Source organism: Ursus maritimus, unplaced genomic scaffold (genome assembly GCF_017311325.1).
Source record: "Ursus maritimus isolate PB19 unplaced genomic scaffold, ASM1731132v1 scaffold_10, whole genome shotgun sequence".
Lineage (NCBI taxonomy): Eukaryota > Metazoa > Chordata > Mammalia > Carnivora > Ursidae > Ursus > Ursus maritimus.
Window position 1 is genome coordinate 47,587,529 of NW_024423344.1, and position 20,037 is coordinate 47,607,565.

At 40.9% G+C, this 20,037-nt stretch overlaps 1 protein-coding gene across 5 annotated transcripts in view; it reads right to left on the reverse strand.

Annotated features, from left to right (window-relative positions):
* The window catches only part of KLF12 (Kruppel like factor 12), a 409,770-nt gene extending 397,168 nt beyond the window's left edge, over positions 1-12,602 (reverse strand). For 2 of the 5 annotated variants that reach the window (XM_040623520.1, XM_040623552.1), the window contains exon 1: positions 12,172-12,595. The gene's annotated coding sequence lies outside the window, so the exon portion shown is untranslated. The other 3 variants (XM_040623536.1, XM_008686647.2, XM_040623557.1) reach the window with 3 other exon arrangements.
* Positions 12,603-20,037: the final 7,435 nt, after the last annotated feature.

Genomic DNA, 20,037 nt, shown 5'->3' on the forward strand with positions numbered 1-20,037 from the left:
TTAAATGGGGATGACACACTGCACTAAAACTAATATTAAAATGTTAATTGTCCCCAAACTATATATAACATAACGCACTTCCAATTAGAATCACAACAGAGTTTTTGTGTATTTTTTTTTTGTCCAGGGAAGTTGGGACAATGGATGAAATTTTCTTTAGACCTGGACTTTACTATTTTAAGAGGGAAAAAAAAAAATCTGGTACTATCATAGGATATCCGAGAACATAATACAATTGCAGAATTTATATTTACTGGTAAAAGGATACATTACTTCAAAAATGGTGCTAATATGCATCTGAAAGTAAATAAAAGTGGATCCCTCTTCTATAGCATGTGTAACTAAAAATTACAGATTTACTAAAGATAAAATCAAAGTGGAAAGAAAAATTCAATGTAAGTGTAAATTACACATCTGTTTTGTCAATGGAGAAAACATTTTTAAAAAGTTAACTAGACAAAATGAACTGATTATATAAAAATTAAAAATGTTATACATCAAAAGATACCTCTTGAACAAACACAAGGTCAGTTTTTTGGTTTTTTGTGTTTTTTTTTAAATATTTTATTTATTCATGTCAGAGACAGAGACAGAAAGAGAGAGAGAGAATAAGCAGGGGAGCAGCGGGCAGAGCAGGCAGAGGGAGAAGCAGGCTCCTCTGCTGAGCAAAGAGCCCGATGCGGGACTGAATCCCAGGACCCCAGGATCATGACCTAAGCCGAAGGCAGACGCTTCATCAAGTGAGCCACCCAGGCGTCCCAAAAGATCAGTTTTTTTTTGGGGGGGGGAAACACTTTGCAATACAGATATCAAATGGTTAATAGCTACAATATATAAAGAACTCCCACAAAAGGACAACAACCAATTAGAAAAATGAGCAAAGAGTATGAAAGGGCAATTCTTAGCAGAACAATTCCAATGTACCTACAAATACAGGAAAAGATGTGCAATGTCACCAGCAGTCAGGAAATACTAATTCAAAGTAACAGTGAGATACTACTGCACACCTATCAGTCTGGAAAAGGGTCAACCATTGCTGATGGGGTTTCAAGGAAAGGATTTTGTCTGCAATTCTGGTAAAAAGATGAACTGCTACAGCCTTTTTCTCCCAACCAATGTGGCAACATTTTGAAGCAGCACATAATCCCACCCTGGGAATCTATCCCGTTGGTGTGTCAGAGTGTAGATATAAAGGTATTTCTTACAATATTGTTTTTAGTGGAAAAAAAACTAGAAACGAAAGTATTGCCCATCAATAAGTTAATGGTTCGGTAGACTATGAATAACTGTACTTTGGAATATCATGCAACATTTTTTGTTTTTGCTTTAGTTTTTTTAAATGGAGTAGAGACACAGTAGTTGAGTGCAAGCATTTCCCTAAGGCAGTACTGAACCAAAAAACAAAGTTGACAATAGTCTCCAAATAGAATTTCATTTTTATAATCAGTGATCAAAGAACCTTGCACAAATGTGTTTATAATGCTTAGGATATAGAGAAAAATGTAACAGGACACATAGTTCTGATGACATGGGTTATGGGGGAATGGAAAGTTATTGCTGGCTACAAGAAGAGGAGAAGTAGGAAAAAAATGAAGTTTAAGGTCTTCACACACATACTTACTTTTATCAGAGAGATACATTTGTAAACACTGCTCAACGAGTGAGTTTCTGCAAAACGCTTATTTCCTACAGATCTTAAGTTGTCCTTTGAAAACCTGAGTCATAAAAGTAATAAGAAATTCATTTAAACAAATATCTAGCTTTGAGTTGGTTACAAGCATTAAATGAGATAATGCCTTTTAAGCGTATCATACACATTCGAAGGACGGCGAGCACACAATATACTTTTTTCGAAAAAAAAGGAAACCTAAGACAATCACATGCTTTAATGGAAAAAGATTTTCTGATAAGAGGAAAAGTGCTCGAAAGAAACTAAATATAAATCTAAAAATATCTAGGTATTATTTTTAGGCACACTAAGGATCTAAATGAAAATAAAATAAACTGAAATATACTGAAGTATGGCCCTCCCTCTGGGTGTAGCCGGGCCATTCCTCTTGATCTGCTTACACTCAGGACAAAGAATACCTTCGTACTTTCAGCACCTAGCATGGTAAGTGATGAACCATCTCCCTAATCTTCTTCAGAGTATTGATGCCTCTATTTGCAGGCTCTTCTAAAATTAACTAAGTTGATCTTTCTGAGCTATTATATATGTTTTTTATGCCCCTTTAAAGTACATTTTGGAAGGGGATAGAATTCATCCAACAATATTCACTGAATATCTCATATGAGCTTGACGCTAGACATGGGCACCTCTTTTGTGCAAAACAGACTTTCAGAATTTAACACTAAATGAAACTTAGGAAGACAGCAGTTAAATGAAATGGAAAAAATTGTTACTGGTGTTGGAAATCAAGGTTCTAGTTTCGACTTGGCCACCCTCTGGTTATTTTACCTTCATATGACTTTAATATCCTCATGAATAAAATAGTAACATGTGTCCAATCTACCTTATATGATGGTCAGGATGAAACTAAAACCACCCTGTAAACCACCAAGCACTAACCAAATTTTTTTTTGGAGCCCACACTTCCCAAGTATTCTGGAGTGTCTTAATTACCAAGCTATTTATAAATAAAAACAACTGCTTCAGCCTAGAGCCTTGGTATAATCCCAATATACTCAATAGAGAGCTCAGTGTACAATAAGAATTCCAGCACTACCCTTTATAGACTCACTAAGAGTGGATTTCTTTCTTGTTATATATTATCTCAAAATGAAACACTGTGTTTCCTTAAGTGTTCTGTATTTATACCTAAAGCAGAAAGCTAATGCACATTCCAGAGGATGTCACTCTAAATAACCAACCACTTTAATGTAAAGTTTCTTTCTAAATGTCCCTTCAAGCAATACCTCTGATAAATTACAACTGACTGTGACCTTCTGTAAAATTGATCAGTTTTCAAGTTTTTCCTTCTGTTGTTCTTACATTAAAAATAATAATAATTATTATTATTATTATTTCTATATTTAAAGTTTTTGGTCAAAGCTAAAATTCCCATCATTTATAAATAAATTCTCATTCATGAAATCTTCAGCAATATGAAAAAAAATTCACTAGACAGCTTCGCATAAAGTGTATTTTTAAACTTTTATTAACCAATCATCTTTTTTTTTTTTTTTTTTTTTTTTGGGCAAATAAACCTTCTCCAAACTCATTATAACACTGCATGCCCTACTAGCCAAGTACTTCTCAGGATTTATTTTTGGGAAACACAACTTTCTGGTGATATGGCAAATGATAAAAGTTTGCCAAAACACCATAAAGCCATCAGCTCTAAAAGATAACAGAAAAGGAGGCATGAAATCACCACAGTGGCCAAAATATGATTTTAATTTGCTTTCTTATTCTTGCAGGTTTGCTTTTTCTTTTCTATAAAAACCGCGAAAATTATTGCCATATCCACTAAAAACCTGAAATCCTTGATTTCCCAGATAAAAGGAATATTTTCCTATGCATTTCATTTAAGCAACTTACAGCACTTGGTCCATTTATCACAAATTACTTCGTATTATAATTTTCTACATTAAGTCGTACCTCCCCTCCTTGATTCCAGCTCATTAATGATGATGTCCTACCCATTTTCATACATGATTCCAGATTACATGATAGGAGCTGAATATATATAGGTCAAATGAGTAAGGCATTTTTTAGAGAGATTATGTTTTTTATTTTATGATACCTCTGACTGTAACAGCTTCATCAAATGGCAGAATGCATATTGGCCAGAAGTTACTGGTCTACTACTACTGCCACTTGGAAACATCCTGTAGCAGTTGCCTTCTAAAATAATTTTTTGGATTAGGTCTCATAATTTGTTTTAGTACATGTATCACCCATCACAAAATTGGCTTCTGTATTGAAATAAATATTCTAGTAAATGTATTCTAGTAAGTATGGTATGTCAATATAACCTACAAATAAAATAACAGCCTCTAAACACAGTATTTGTATAATATTCCCATTTTTTGCTCTATTCTACAATAAGATTAACTCTGGAATATCATACTTAATGCTGAAGGGAGAGAAGAGTAACACAGGAAGGAAAGAATAACACAAAGGCTTTCCAGCATTTAAATCTTTACTTTGAAGCTAATTGGCTATTGACCATGAGGGCATTAATTTGGTGAAAATTAGTTCCTCAATGAATATTAACTAGAGTAATCTCATATTTTTAGTATATAATGCACTCCTGAAAACTTACACAAAATTCAAATAAGTGCAAGTCGAGGGACCAGACTTACGTTTTAAAGGAGACCCACTCTCAGAGGCAAAAAAAAAAAAAAAAATTACAAAATCTATAGTTACATATACTCTATTAAGCACTGTCACTAAAAATAGATGTATAGCATTCTGTATATTCTATAATCTTATTTTTCACCATTTATCAGATTAACTCCATTAAGCACCTCCAATAAAGATTCACCACTTTTCAACACACCTAATGATTTCTCGTTTCAACTGTGTATCAAGATGATAAACCCTATTCCTCATATCTGGAAGCAGCACTTTCATTTTCTGCCTTTTTCCATTTATTTTGTTGATGAAAGGCAAAAGTAGCACAATTTTCAAATAATTTTTAAAATTATTGTCAAAAGTAGCAAAGTCATGGGGGGAAGGGAACTCCTCCCGGGGGTTAGCACTATCACATGATAGCTTAAAGAAGAAAAAACGTCATCCATGAACGGATGTTCCTAGGTCAAGATCCAGTGTATAAAAAGATATTTTAGGGGTCTCCACATATAGTATTCAAAGTATAAATTATTTGAAAATCGACTATACATACCTGTATACTAAAGAGTACATGCATAATAAGCTAACACATGAAAAACACAGTGCCTAACTTCTGCACAATAAAGCTACTTTATTTTGTTGCTACCCTTCATTCTGAATGGCTGCTTTTAACAGAATTACTTTATGATACAACAATTTTAAATGGCCACTTATAATAGAACTACCTTATAATCCAGCAGTCGCAGCACTAGAATACAAGAACACTAATTCAAAGGGATACATGCACCCTGGTGTTTACCGCAGCATTATTTACAAGAGCCAAGATATAGAAACAGCCCAAGTGTCCATCAACAGATGAATAAAGATGTGCTGTATATATAAAATGGAATATTACTCAGCCATAAAAAAGAATGAAATTTCGCCACTTGCAACAACATGGATGGAGCTACAGAGTATAATTGAAGGAAGTCAGAGAAGGACAAATACCAGATGATTTCACTCATATGTGGAATTTAAGAAACAAAACAAATGCGCAAAGGGAAAAAAGAGAGACATATCAAGAAACAGACTCTTAATTATAGAGAACAAACTGATGGTTAGCAGAAGGGAAGCGGATGGGGGGTGCACGAAATAGGTGATGGGATTAAGGAGTGCACGCATCATGACGAGCGCCGGGTGATGTACGGAAATGTTGCATCACTATATTTTACACCTGAAACTAATATAACACGCTATGTTAACTAACTGGAATTAAAAACTTACCAAAAAGAAAGAGAGAGAGAGGCACCGATATCCTGGAGCAGACTAATATTTATAGAGCACTAACTATGTACAAGGTACATATACTAGATGCTTTATGGACATTACAGTTTTAGTCCTCAAACACGGTCTACAACGTTGACATTATTTGTTCTTGTTTTTACTTATCAGTGAGTAAAAGGAGACTTGGAGAATTAACTTGCCCCGTTAGACAGCCAAAACCTGAGTAGTCTGAGGCTTCAAATCCAGCACTGTTTGACTCCACCACAAAGCTTCATTTTACCAAAAGAAAAGAAAAATTTAGGAAAATGTCATGAACTGTGGCATGGCTAATAGCGTTGAATATACATAGCTAGAGATGAAAAGATTCAGGTAGGAAATATCCATGATACTGGCATTTAGCTACTGAAGGGTTAGTGGCAGAGACTGCACTCCTTAATTTGTTCTTTCCATAAATATTTTAGCACTGTATGATCAGTCACAATGGTAGGCACTGGGTGAGAAGCTAGGACAGTAACTATGAAGAAGATACATTTCCTGATCTCGAGGGGCTTAGTACTGGGAGGCGACAAGGCAAGTCAACAAGCAATTATAAGAGACGGAACAGCATGTACTATAGGGCCATAGAAGACAGACTGGAACTCTGCATGTTCTTAAAGCAAGCCATGGTAATTAAAGAGTCCCACAGAAAGTGATGTTTACAGTAATAGTTGTAACATGAACAGGAGTTAGGCAGGGTGTATGTGCCACACGAAAGAGTCTAAAACGAGTTATACTGATGAGCTACTTTGAGCATTTCTTTGCTCTTGCAAGAATAGTGTTTACACAGAGTGTGAAAAAATATTTTGTTTCTTAACTGAAGAAAATGTAGCTGGAGAGAAATTATCTAAATTAATATTGTTCTTAATTATTCTCAAATGTATGTGCGTCAAGAAATGTGTGTGGCAGAAAAAGGTGTGACTATAAATGTGTTCAACAGATTTTCAAATATCGGTGTAATATCTCCATCATTTACCTTTTTTTACTGTGCACGTATTGTGTTACAGTGTTTTGGGTCTAACCAAGACACTTTAAGCCATAAATCAGACATAGCTTAATCAACAGAATCTTGGCTTAACTAGGGATTTGCAGTTCAATAGACTGTTCTAAATTACAGTACAACAGCACAAACGTAACGATTCTATAAAAAAAAAAAAAAAATTAAGGGCATTTTTAATGACCGGTTGATAGAAGTTTCAGTTGACTCACTGAAGAAATAGTCTGGAGGTTTACAATCTCTAAATAATCACTGTTGATCTTTATTTTGTTTTCTGTAAAATGATCATGGGAACCGTATTTTCATGTACACTCTTTAGAAAAGCTCAGATACTTCACCTGCATTATATAAATGTTAATAGTAACTTTTATACCAGCTAGAGAAACTTTTTAAGAATGACTTTCTCAAGGTCACAGAGCAAATCTCTGGTGAGACAGGAATGGAATTCATGACCTTTGACTGCCAGAAGTTTTCTACCCACACTCGGAAATTCCTTCTCCATAAGTGTAATTTATATGCTCACTTTGAGAGGCTGGAAAGTTCATCCCTTGTAGGGATGTGGGGGATGGAGAGGGAGTGGTTTGCCTGTCAAATCAGTTGCCACACTAGTACTTTCTAGCTTTACAAAGTGATTTGTACCCACACTATCTCCTTTCACCCTCACCACAACCCTGTAAAATGCATATTATTTTTCCCATTTTCCAGACTCGGAGAGGTTAAGAAATGTGACCAAGGTCATCCAGAGTCAGTAAGCAAAAGCCCTGGATTCAAACTGTAATATCTCTGCTACTTAAATCAGTCCAGATAGCAGGATCTATAGTCTTAGCAGATACCTGATGGTGAAATGAATAAACATTTTCTTTAGCGTTATTTATTTCATTTTTTATAATCATTCACCTTGGTTGTCATTTAGCTTTGTTGGTTTGTTTTCTTTGGGGCAGGGTTGCTTTCATGTTGTAAGTTTGCTTGCCGAACTTAAAACCAAGTGAGAATAATATTACTAAACATAGGCTTTGAAAAAACAAACTTTGTGTGTTTTCCCTCTTTTTTATACAAGTGGGGGAGGGGGCTTTCTACCATAATTCTTGGTCTTAATGTATGTGGCACTGGGGGTGGGGGAGGTATATATACCAACATAGAGAATATAAAAACATTTATAAATATAAATACTACATATGTATACACACACATGTACATAAAATAGCAAGTACACACACGCATACATACATATACACACACATACACATACACACACACACACACATATATATATATAATTACACATATACATCATGCCAGGAATTATTCTGAAAACCCTTAAGCGTGGGGAATGTAGCACTGGGAACACAATTCCTGGCTCTCTAGGCCAGTCAGTTGTAACAGGGGCAGCTTCTATTACCTCTGATGGGACTGGGAAAACTATCCCAAAGCACGTTCCCATTCACCAGAGCAGCAGCAAGGTCTTTCCGCTACACCATCTGTACCTAAAAAGCGATACTGTTTGGACCAGTCCAATTATGCTAATATTCAAAAAGATATACCATGAAATTAGCAACGAAGGAGAAGCAGGACTTTAAGTTGAAAAAAAGACAGGAAGAAAGACCATACCAGAGAATTCTTTGGGTGAATATCCTGTAATCCACTGCCAGACCAAAACAAATTTTTATGGAGCAACAGGACTACTCAAGTAGCCACTTTTATGACAATAAACACCCAAAACCGAAAAATCCTTTTGTAACATAATTACTGAGAATATATGGAGAAAGCAACCATTTAATCCACAGTTTGTGTTCTCTACCACAAGAACTCAAAAGCTGACATCAGATGGGGTGTGGCTGGTCTAGGCCCTGAGAATGAATTCTGGCCTGTTGAAGTCAGACAGCTCTCTGGACGGGTCTGGGATCTAGAGACACAGCAGATCTCACAGAGCCTAAGGCTGTTGACCTCCTGGGCACAGGGCAAGGCCCATCTGTTTACTTGCATTTTGATTTTGGGAGCTGTGGTTGTGGTGGATGAGTTAAGGCTGTGGTTTATAGGGTGTTGCCAGTGATTTAATTTTAATATTTTTCCCCTTACATTTTGTACATACTTAAGATTGAAAGCTGTGCGTAATTTGTAGGCTGAAAAATAAATAACTATAAAATTTAAAACAGAAAATGAACAGACACTGGGCAAAAAGGCAGATATTTCCACTCTACTGGCATACGGTATTTTCAAAATGTACATGATAAAGGTAAGCAACTGCGACCTATTTTAGGAATTATTTATAAAAATGAAAGTTGTTCTCTACAAAGAAAAAGATAATCATGGGTGTCGATTTTAAATAAAGCAGTGTGGGGTTTTTTAGCTCTTGTTCATTAATCAACATGGAAGCACAAGTGGGGAGACTTCCTTATCCAAAAGAAGAATGACTTCAAATGAGTTTGTGCCTCTAGTATTGTGGAATACAACTATGTTGCATTAATCCGCAAATCATCAACAGTTGCATTTAGGAAGTTAACACTCTAAGAAGATTGTTTCTCTTACAATATAAAGAAAACTGTTTAGCACCCCCAATTTAATGTGACTGTACTAATGAAATTCACATAAATATGAAATTCCACACTTTCCATTTCATAACAATGGTAAAAACGTCCAGGGCCTTTATATGTTCAACTATTTAACAATATCACCTCACTGGTAAGGTTACTCAATACTCGAGATTAACCAACACTGGCTCAAGTTCAAAATGTCCTTAGTGTAGGTCTAAAGGCCTAAGCCCTTGTGTCCTCCTTGCAGAAGAGAAAAAAAAAAAACAAAAAACAAAAAAACAAAAACAAAAAAAACCCCACCTATGTTGAAGACCAAATTATTTCATGAAGCAGATAACAGCCTGCTTCATGATATAACATTTAAAACTCACTCAGTCTGTTAAAGTGCTTGTTTACTTTTCACAGGAGGTGGGGAAGTAATCCCCAAGGAGCATACATATTTTTAAATGACCAGAACACTATTGCTATTATATGCCTGATGCACACTCTTCGGAATGAATGAACGTCAAGCATCCTGATTTGTTTTTCCCTCGGCCTGGGGAGAGCAAGCACACTAGTGTTCGCAGTCCCTTCCCTTTCTGTACACACATAGACTGCAGCTGTAGTAAACAACCACCAGCCAAGAGTTGCTAAGGTCAAGGTCTCAAATGCTACAGCAGGACCAGTTTTCTCCCAAATGACATTCGGTTACTGAAAAAGAACTTTCTGGAGAAAAAAAAATATTAAGGGCTCATTGGCACAACAATTTTCATTCAATAAATAGTAAGACAAAAGCATTCCAAAATAAAGTTCATCTGACAAAGTTTCTTTTAAATATGCATTACTAAGTAATAAATAACGGAAGCAACTCAAAAATAAACGGAAACCCCTCAAGAACGACAAACCTGACAAAACTGACAAAACTATATCAGTTACACAGTTTTAAGTCATAAATTAAAACTTCCAAATTTTACCAGCCTTCATGTATTTCATAATAGTTACGGATTACAAGGCAGAATAACAAACCTCTCTCCTAAATACATTACAAGCATCTGCCAATACTTCTATGCTCTAATTGCTCTCTCCCCAACCCAAAGAAGCTTACCAGACTCAAGCTAGTCTTCACATTGACCAGGCTGCAGCAAGAGCTACAACTTATGCAACTGAAATGTTTGTCCTTCAACATCCCATGTCTACTAAGCTTCCACAGTTAAACATTTTCTAGCCTGGAAGTATACCCCTTTATCACAACCAATTTCTATGTGGTTTTAAAAAATGTAAACAACATGTGAATGAGGTCTACAAACAGCACAACCAGATTCTGGGGGGGAGGGGGGTGTCACTGTTTTTATTAAATGCCAATTCCAAAGAGCATTTCTTAGATGATGGAATACACCCACTCTTAAAAGTGACCACTCCTATTCCCCTCACGAGCTGCATCCTGTTAAAAGCCACCCAATTTATTTCAAAGCATTTACTTATCTAAACAACCCTATCCTCCAGTAAGAAAGGGGCCTGGAGGCGTCTAGGTGGATTTGCAGAATGACGTTATGTGATTGACAGATGTCTACTGGAGCCACGGTGCACATGCACTAAATGTAAATAGACCTGCTCACCTCCCCGGTGTTACTGAGAAACACAGAATACTAAAGCTGATTTAAAATAAACTATCCGAGGGCTCGGCGGAGAATTCTATTAGCCAGTGGAATTGCTTAAAACAATCCATACAGAACGATACTTAAACCATCTGTACAGTTAAATTAGAGAGCTGACAATATTAACCATACAAACTGTTTATCCAGATTACACATTCCGTTGTACTAATACTCTTTAACTCAACACAGTCAGTTTTTATCAGCTGAATTAAGGGTATTACTATTAAAGTATGCAAAACTCGAAGCGCAGGGTGAAGGGGGTTGGGAAGCTGCAGGGCATGTAACAAAGGAATTGGTACTTTTTCCAAGCGTTTGCCTCAAATGCACTTCGTAACAGAACTGTTGAGTGCACCCCACCCTTTTCCCCAAAGATAAAAGTTTTCAAAGTTCTAATAGGCAGTTCTCTACCCAACAAAAGCAGGATTGATTCTCCCCGTAGGGGAGCATCTAACACGAACACCAACTAATGTCGCGGAGGTCAAGTCCGAGTCCTGGGAGCAAGCTTCTAAGGCAAGAAGTGGCTCCCAGGCCGGCTCCGCGGGCTTCCTGGCTCGGGTGGACGTGCAAAGTTGCCCCTTGTCAACTCCGGCCGGCTCCCCCGTAATTGAAAATAACAGCCACGGGCCAGCCCCTGGCTACTTCCATGGACCAGGCACTGTAGCAAGTGACAGTTACACATCATTACGACCAGAGACAATAATGAATGTAGCACCAGGACCACTATTCATGCCAGCAGTGTCATCTCCGCCTTAACCCCTTCCCCTCCACTCTCTCCAGTGCACACCCACAGCCCACACAGCCCCGGTGCGGTAGCTATTCACCGAACTCGCTCTATTCCTGGGGGCAAACTACTTCCACACACACCCCCCCCCCAATTCAGCCCTGGTGTTTTATTTCTCATCCTTGGCAACTGTCAGGCAAACACTGCAACCAACAATTCCACTAGGGGTAGAAAAACATTTGCTCAATTCATGGTACTTGATAAGTTTAAAAAAAAAAAAAATGGGGGTGGGGGGGAGAAACCTCCCTCTTTCTTCTCCACATATCCCACAGGAAAATAAAACATGTTAAGAGAATACGGTCTGATTCGGGATGGCAAAAAAAAAAAAAAAAAAAAAGGAGGGGGTTGTTTATTTTGATAAGAAACGGAATCGGCACAGACCTGAACAGAAGCTGCAGAGCAGGAGAAATTGTTTTCTTTCCCTCACACAGAGTCCCCCTCTCTCTCCCTTTCTCTCTCTCGCACACACACGCGCGCGCACACACTCACTCTCGCACACACACGGCGTCACCCGCGCACACTCACACGCACACTCGCACACGCACAGGCAGAGCCTCTCAGCTGCTCTCTGCAGTTCTCAGGAAATGAATGGGGGGCAACCCAGGGAACTGTTGTACTTGCAAATGACTTACCCGGATCACATGATGCGCTAAATGTAGGGTGGGCCGGTGGGTGGAGGCTGCCGAGACGCGAGCCCCGGTCTAGCGTGGGGAGCCTCGCCAGGCCCGCATCGAATTACCCCGGGGCCCAGCCGAGGGGGTTGCAAGACGCCGCTTCTCCTCCCTTGCAGCCCGCAGCTCAGGAAACCGGAGAGGCGCGGGGGGTGGGGTGGGGTGGGGTGAGGTGAGGTGGGGTGAAAACACCAAACCCCCAAACAAAAGAGCTCCGGGTCCTCCTCCCCAGAAACAAAGCCCCGCCGCTGCGGGCGAGCCCCGGGGTGGGGCCGAGGGCGGGGGCGGCGGCGGGGAGGGGCTCGCTCAGCAGGCGCTAAGTCGCTTTATTGCCATAAAATGGGGCCCCCGAGCCGCTCCGCCCGAGGATTAGGAGGCGGGCTCAGAGTGTGATGGTTGAAATCCCCTGTGGGAAACTAACCCCTCCCCGCTCGCAGAGGTAGAAGGCAACACCCACTGCCCGGCCCTCGCCTCGCCGCCCGGGCCGCCGGGCTGGGGGGTGGGTCCGCGGAGCCTCCACCCCGCCCCACCCCGCTCCACCCCTGCCCCCGCCCCCCGGCCTCCGGCCTCGGCCGAGCTTCCCTTTCACCTGCACCACCTTGCTGCGGCACCCAAAATAACCTACACATGGCCAACGGAGCTTTGGGAGCCGTCGGCCGAGGGGGGCCCGCGGGGCCTCGCGGCGGGTGGAACCCCCGGATTGCAACTCGCCAGGCGAGGACTCGCGCTGAGCCGCGAGAAAGTCCCCTCTTTTGTGTCAGAGAGCGCAAGGCAGCCTTAGAAAAAGAATTCGGAGGCAAATCGAGCGCGGAGCCCGCTCGGCCCCCCGCCCCCTCCCCGCTCCGGCCCGGGTGGGTGCGTGCAGGGAGGGGGCCGGGCGCCCGAGCCGTCCCCGAGGCTCGCCCGCCGGCTAACTTGGAAAGGTGTGGGCGGAGCCGGCTCCAGCGGCCAGCCGAGGCTGCGGGCACGGCGGCGCGGCGGCTCCCGGGGACCGCCCCCGGGCGCTGGGCATCGCCCGGATCGGGCAACAATGGGGTCCGGGCAGGGGCAGTCCGGGCGGGCCGTGCCTTGGATGCTGGGGTGCGCTCGGGGGTGGGGCGGGCGGAGGGCTGGGCGTGGAAGGAAGGGAGATCATTGTTTGGGTTCGGTAGCGGCGCACGTTGCGGGCGAAGCGGGGGCGTCCTCCCTCCCGGTGCTTCACCTTGGGATGGATGGGGGCGGGGGGAGACGCATGCCTCGCTTGGGAAACCCGGCAGAAAGGGCGCCAGCCCGCGTTAGTTATTCGGGAAAGCAGGCGAACTTGGAGGAGCGGAAGGAAGCTGGAGCTGCAGACCCCTGCCGAGGCCCCGAGGGTTGTGGGGGCCGCGGTGTAGGGGAGTCCAACCCCCGGCCCTGTGCCCCAGGAGGGAGGCACGAGAAGCGGGCGGCCGGGAGCTGAGTCCTGGCGGCTCTCCTTGGCGGCCCCTCCCGCCCCGCCCCCGCGCCCGGGGGAGCGGATCCGCGGGATTCTGGGGCGGGAGAGAGGGGGCAGCAGCGGGGCGCCCGTTCCCGCCTCGGCTCGGAGGGCGCGGGGTCAGCGCCGCTCCGGAGGGTCGGCGGGGGCGGGGAGGAGACGGGGCGGAAGCGGACGGGCGGGGTGGGCTGGCCGGGCGCGGCGGTCAGCGGTGGAGATGCGAGCGCCACTTTTCTTGCAAACCTAGGTGAGCGCGCTGGGGCTCCCGGGCCCGCCGACACCCCGGCGCGGTGCCCCTGAGCCCGCCCCGCGCGGGAAACCGCCCTGGCAGTGGGAAGGCTGCGAAGGGGAAGTTTATGTTAGGAGAGCAAGATTTGCAGTAATGTGGCATGAAGTGGGGTGGGAAGAGAAACAAGGGAGAGGCCGAGAAACAAGGGAGAGGCCGAGAAACAGGAAATGAGAGCAAAGGAACGACTTCTAGCCAGGAAAAGCCGTGTTCTACATTTTGTGTGGCTTTTTCCAAACATTTCTAAAGGCCTGATGTGCGTTATTAATGAAAACAAACGCAACGTACCGCCTGGTGCGGTCTCTGCCACCTGCCACAATCTGTACGTGAGGAATGATGGGAAAGGTGGTCCAGCCGATGAGTCCACAGCCCACTTCTGATTGTCACAGGATGAGTCAGTGGGCCTGCCTCTTAGACATAAAACAGAATTGAGAAGAGGGCTCTGCCCTGTTCTCAGGGTTCCGAAGAAGAACATATGGGATAAGTGTGACAGTATCTGAAAATTGTGGGCCACTCCTTAAGCAAAGTCATCTTAGAAGACGAAAGCTGTGAGAGCAGGAAGGCGAGGGATTCCCACATCTGAAGACGTGGGTGTGGCAGGAATCGGAACCCCGAAGGAAAATGGGACCTGGAGGCGGAGGGGCCGTTGCAGGGTGGGGTCTCTATTAGGGGAACGCAGCTCCGGACCCCACCCCCTGGTCTGATCAGGGTAAACAGCCCCTTTCACTGCACTACATCTGGATGAAACATTAAGAGACATGTTTGAAAAATGGTAGAATATCAACAAATGCAGTGTTTAAAGGGAAAACTTGCCTCTACTAGAAACACTGTGAAGTTTCCCTCTAGGTGCGGCAGGGAGTGAAAGAAGTGAGTTTAACCGTAAGAGTGAAGGATGCTGTAAGAAATTATGTCATCGTGGCAGTTCTTGTACTAACGGCTCTTTCTCAGAGCTGAGTGGCGGACTGACCATAAATATGTTCTGTAGCAAGTGCTTTTCTGCACGTGGAAAAGCATTCCAAGCTGCACTCCCTTCTTTTGGAAACTGCCACAGGCATGTTAATAGAATGACAAAAGATAGAAAAAGTGCAATACTCCATTCCAGAGAGATAAGGAAATTAGGGGAAGGTCAAGGTTAAAATCCAAAATCTGGGTAATGTGGTTAAAAGAAGGGAGTACATCAAATATTAGGGAAAAAAATACTTGCAGATTTTTTTTTTTTAATGTTGACAGATAAGAAAGAATAGAAATGTTGGATTAAGGCAACTCCCCACATCTAGAGGAAAGGGAAAAGAAAGAAAGATACAGGTTTAAAAAACAGAATCACTTCATTGTATGCGCTGGGGATGGGAGGGGAAGAGCAAAACCAAAGAATAAAGAAGGTGGTTATCATTGGGAGTTAGGATACTGGAGTAAATTATGTGTGTGTCTGTACATGCATTTGTGTACAGGCATACATTTCCAATTCAGTTCATATAACTCATTCCCTGTATAGAAATTAAACCAAGGTGTGAACAGAAGGGGAAAGGTAGAAAAATAGTACACATAGCCTAGCAAAAATATGTGCATATCTTCACATTTTGTCCCTTACCCTCCACTTCCATGTGTATGCAGGGATATAAAAAGTCAGAAAATGTAAACATGGCAAAATTATTTCACCAGGAATGTATAATTCTGACCGTATAAAAGAATGTTTTGAAATTACAGAATCATAAAATTTCAGTGTTGAAAGTATCTTTCAAATCCCATTCTTTATGTTACTTCAATTCTGTTTAAAACCAAGATTACAGGGGCGCCTGGGTGGCACAGTTGTTATGTGTCTGCCTTCAGCTCAGGGCGTGATCCTGGTGTTCTGGGATCGAGCCCCACATCAGGCTCCTCCACTAGGAGCCTGCTTCTTCCTCTCCCACTCCCCCTGCTTGTGTTCCCTCTCTTGCTGGCTGTCTCTGTCAAACAAATAAATACAATCTTTAAAAATAAAAAATTAAAAAAAAGAACCAAGATAACATGGGTTAGAGATGACTCATTTCCCTAAATTCATATACTTCTTTTACTTATTCGTAATTATCTCAGATACCAAAAGATGAATGGATGAACAAGGCAGCTAGAGGTTGTTATTCTGAGTTTCTAAAACTTGGTATTCTTTTACCTAACATCTGGTCCCAGAGAAGAACATACACAAGCACCCTCAATGCAAATAATAGATCTCATTCAATGTAAATGATAAGGCAGAACTTACAAGTAGAGATTTTAAGTTATTGTAAAAATGTTACCTACCTGCAAACTTTTTGTCACATCTTCTTGCTTATGCTTCACCGGTGGTAATACTCTGAAAAATTAGTGTCAATGATAGAAAAATCTTGTACGGTATTAAGAGTATTATCCGTACCACACCCCGATTTCTCTAAGGTAAAGACTCTCTTCAGTATCTGTGTCTATTTAAAGTTCTTAAGCCTTTGGATTAGTGATGTCAAAGATCGCATGGATGATTTAACACTAATATCATTTCCGGCGGGGATGGGGGAACATTGAGTCCATTTTCAGAAGTAAAAGCTGTGTTGAAAGATTAGACTTGATTCGAAGTGAAAATAAAAGTGATTTCCAAAGCTTTAAATAAATCTTAAACTATAGACTTGATTTTTCCTAGGGTCAGAAGTGAATGTGTATTGTTAGGTTTCAATGCCCACTTTTTTTTACGCGTTGGATTTTGGCAATAATGTTCAGCAAAGGGAATTTTCCTGTTTGAGTTTGAGAAAGGCATGTAAAAAGCCTTACTAGGAATGCAAACAGCTGGTGATATTATGTGATTACATAGTAAACAACATGTTTTGATTTGAGTGAGGAGCTGTCTGGAAATTAGAGGAAAATGACATTTTATAACTTTGTTTTGTTGCAATCAATACAGTTTTTGGTCCTTCTAGCTTAAATATCTTTATTGCGCCCTTAGACGTATCTCTTCTTTTCCAAGCCCCTACATAGTCATTTCTATTCAAGTCTCCTGCAGCGCCTCTATTACCACATCCCTCCCCATCCTGCAGCTCTGAACCACTGGCCACCTTCCCTCAGATCCATTCCACCTCACCTCCAGCAAAGTCTTAATTATAGCATACCTACATTTAAAAAGCCAAAGTGACACAAATTAGTGTCAATACAGTACCATGATGTTTAAGGGCCCCACTGAGATTTTCATATATTTCAGACTTCTAACCCAGGCGGACACCTTGTCATGCCCCGTCCATTCTAGCTGCCTTTAGTAGATGGTTCACCGCGCCTCCCTCCTCCCCATTATTGCTGTGGAATCTTCCCAAAATGATTCCATGACACCCCACACACAGAGATACATATCCCATCCTCTCACCACAAAATTATCTTTCCCTTCTTGGGGCTTCTTTTAATGTAATAGAAAGAGTGCCTTTCTGATTCTCCATTTTTTCCACGCATTTAAACGATATTTCCTGTACTTTGAAGGATTAACATGTATTGGGTCCTTACCTGGGCCTGTATGGGATACACAGTGTGAGATACACTGGCCCCAGTAGGTATCCAGCAAGTGTTAATTCCCTCACTTATTCTTAAGGTACTTACACCTTTCTGCTTTCATTAAATATTGTTGGCTCCCCTAGACAGGTAAACCATTTGAGAACTGAAGCTGCATCTTAACCATTTTTTTAGCCTTCCTTTTACTCCTCACACTATTTTGTACATAGTAGGTGATTAGTGAAATGTTTGTTGAGCCAATTAAAATGATATACAAACTTTGAGTGACATATGTTAAAACACAAGCTGAAAACCTGCGTTTCCATTTGGGTACAGATATTGAAACAACAAGCAAAACTGAAATGTGTTGATAAACACCTTTTGAACATGGATTCTGGCAACATTCCTCAAGGAACTTTCTCTTAAATTAGAAGTTTTTACATACAGAAATGTATCAGATTTGGAGCATATTTACCTAATTTCGTTGTCCCTATCATATTTAATCATTTAAAAATTATTGAACCAATTATACTACTTTTCATTCTTTAAGTAGGATTGTATTAAATAAAAATTTAATTTTTCATAACTAGAGGGAAAATTCATAGCAAATTCGTTTTTTAAAATGGCACTTTGCAAGTTTTTAGATTGCAAATGTTGGAGATATAATGTAATAAACAGATAATTTGCATTTTTTAAATATAACAAATTGAGGCATTATCAGATTTGAACTACAGCTATCCTTGCCTTTTTTATTTTTATAATTAGAAATTATGCCCCCATGGAAATAATCTAATTCAGCTAAAGTATACATAGTTTACAGAATACCACTTCACCTTCATGCTATATACAAGACACTAGCCTCAGTACTAGAAGCATATGAAGATGAGCTTGGATAAAAGTAATGAATAACTATAATATAAAGTACAACTACAATATTCTGGTTGAAGTTATATCTGTTAGGAAACATTAAGAAGACTGTGGAGAAAGACTTTGTGGAAGTTAAAAGTTTCTTCAAAAGATATTTTTATTTTTTAATAATATGAACTATGTCATGTGTGTAAAGTAATATAAAGCATATATATGTTAAGGCATGTTCCCGTGGCCTCTTCCTAGCTTAAGTAATTGAGTATTTCCAATACTCAAAGCCCCCCCTGTGGTCATCCCAGTCACATCCCTCTCCTATCCCTACAGGGGTAATTACTGTCTTTTTATGACTGGGGGTTCATCATTTTATTGCAATTTTTTATAAATATTTTTTATTTTGATATAAAGTCATCAAAATCATTATTTTCCCTAGTAGTGAATTGCCATTATTTATTTAACTTACCCCCCACATGAGAATTTTCTCCAAATTTTTGCAATTCTATTAGATAATACTATCTTAGCTTCTTTCTTTAAAAAAAATTTTTTTTAGTCTCCTCTAAGTTGTTACCAAAACAAAGATTATGAATTTGTTTTTACTGTTCTAGAAACATACTGCCAGATTATTTTTCAAAATTATTCTACCAGCTTAACCACGACCACATCATATACGAGAATACCATTTTCCCCGGGTTCTGGCTAACTGGGTGGTGTTCCAGTTAGTTGGGTGGTGCTTCGAAATAAAAAAAATAAATAAAAACAAAAACTTTAAATTAGCAAACAGAAATGGCTTGCATTTTAATTCTTTGATTAGTAGAAACTGAACTCTAGGACTGGGTGACATTGGTGGGTAGAAAGCTTGGGCTGAGAGAAACTGCTCTTGCCACAGCTTGCCTGAGAAGATGAGGGTCTGGCTCCTACAGGAGACGAACGTTGCAACAGCTGCAAAAGACATTACAAATTCAGACTAAAATTCAACGACCTGTTATTTTGGGAAAGGGGTGCAAGGGAAAGAAAATAGGAAACGCTGTCTCATATTTCAAGTCCTGGAAAGAAGAGAAAAAAAGGGTCTGAAAAGTAGGAAATTCAGGAGTACTGGCGTGTTTACAGTTCTGATAAATGTGGAAGTCATGTAAATAGATCATCCTTTCTATCAGATTTGAAGATAAAATAGTTGGAGAACTGATAGAAAAGAATAGAGAGAAAAAAATTAAAACTTAGCAACTTGGGAATAAAAGAACATGAAAGGAAAATATAGGGGGAGGGAGAAGATCACCACTTACTTAGTATCGCTTTACTTCCCTTTGCAAACAGCAGAAAACCTGACTAATGGCTGCTGAAGATACATATTTTTTTTTGTCCCAACCCCTCCTTCAACAAAACAAGAAGCCCAAAGGGAGGAAGCTTCAGCTGAAGACTGTGCAGCTGCTCTTTGGTGCCACAAGCCCCCAAAGCTCATTTTGTTTTCCTGCTCCCCTTCCTCCCAGTAGGAAGAAGGAAAAAAGCTAAAGGTAAAGGCCAAGTCTATTCCTTTCAGAAAGTTTTCTGGAAGCCTCACCTGTTACCATCTGCTTCTATTTCCTTGGCCAGATTTGGGTCACATGCCTTCGTGGAAACCAATCACAGGAGAGCAGACAAGGAGAAGGGGATTGCAGATGGAATGTGGGGCAGTCAGCTGACGGTGTCTGCCGTTTCACAAAATAATTGTGCAGAATGTTAATAGTCGTAAGATGCAAACCGTCATGTTGCTGAG